The following is a 1483-nucleotide window of genomic DNA, read 5'->3' as shown; positions in this document are numbered from 1 at the left end:
TCAAGCCTGTCAATCGATCGTAGGAGAACCGATTTGGCTGAGCAGATAGACGATTCGACATTCTGCGCAATGAACGACGACGCACCCACCAGGATTATGGGCAGCTGCTGCAGCCCTCCGGTTATAACAATAGTCAGCGCTGGTCTGATAAACAGCATATCACGGCGACCTATGCTGACTTTGGCATCAGACCATCTGCCCATAGTCATCTCGATCGATAAACGAACCGACTTTGCTTCCGCGGAGCACCGAACATATATCAACTTCTCCAAAGCTGATTGGAAAGGCTTCGCGGAATTTACTGAAAACACCTTCGCTGCTCTCCCCACACCAACCGAGGTCCACCTTGGTGAACGTAAGTTCCGCAGGGCTGTCACTCCTGCTGCAGCCCGCTTCGTACCGGCAGGATGGATCACTGACCCACGTCCAAATTTCCCTGTCGAAGCGGCTGTCCTAGCCGATGAGCGTGACAGCCTTCGTCAGGCCGATCCCGGTGATACCCGTATCAGGGATCTCAACGCGGATATTTGGCAACTAGTGAACGTACATAAGCGGAAGAAGTGGGAAGAACATCTGAAGACCTGTAACTTCACCTCTGGTGTGAGTAAGCTTTGGTCAACCGTGAGGTCACTGTCCAATCCGACGAAGCACGACGACAGACTCGAAATTTCTTTCGGCGACCATGCCTCGTCGGACCCGGAGCGATGCGTGAGCTACCTTAGCCGGCAGTGCATACTGCATCCTCCGGTGGACAAAACCAAGGCTGCACAAACTGCCAACAAATTGTGCCCCCTTGCTTTCACTTGCGGTGAAGTTCAAGTGGCCATCGGGAAGGCGAAAGCCTCCAAAGCCATGGGTCCCGACGGAATATGCATGCTGATGCTGAAAAATTTGAGTCCTGCGGGAGTAGCGTACGTAACGGAGGTCCTCAATTTGTCTATGGTCACTCTCATCATCCCAGACATCTGGAAGGTGGGGAGAGTGGTCCCACTGCTCAAACCGGGGAAACCTGCCAACAAAGGAGATTCGTATCGACCGATAACGCTCCTTTCCCCGGTAGCGAAGACACTTGAGGCGCTGCTGCTCCCATATTTCACGAACCACCTGACCCCAGAGAAGCACCAGCATGGTTTCCGTAAAGTGCACAGTACAACAACAGCACTTAACGCCATAAACACTCAGATAACTGGTGGCCTTAACCGTAACCGTCCCTGTAAGAGAACGATTCTAGTAGCGTTGGACCTGTCAAAGGCTTTTGACACTGTCAGCCATTCCACGCTACTAGAAGATATAAAGGCTTCCTCTCTCCCACAGAGGCTCAAACGGTGGTCGGCAAATTATGTGAATGGTCGACACTCGTCGGTAATGTTTAGAGACAAATCGAGCAAACTTAGGAAAATCAAACAGGGGATTCCACAGGGTGGTGTCCTATCCCCGCTACTGTTTAACTTTTATATTTCAAAGCTCCCTCAACCACCAGAGG

Source organism: Rhagoletis pomonella, unplaced genomic scaffold (genome assembly GCF_013731165.1).
Source record: "Rhagoletis pomonella isolate Grant_MI unplaced genomic scaffold, Rhpom_1.0 Rhpom_scaffold_00221, whole genome shotgun sequence".
In the NCBI taxonomy this organism is placed as follows: domain Eukaryota; kingdom Metazoa; phylum Arthropoda; class Insecta; order Diptera; family Tephritidae; genus Rhagoletis; species Rhagoletis pomonella.
This window is presented reverse-complemented; position numbering follows the sequence as displayed.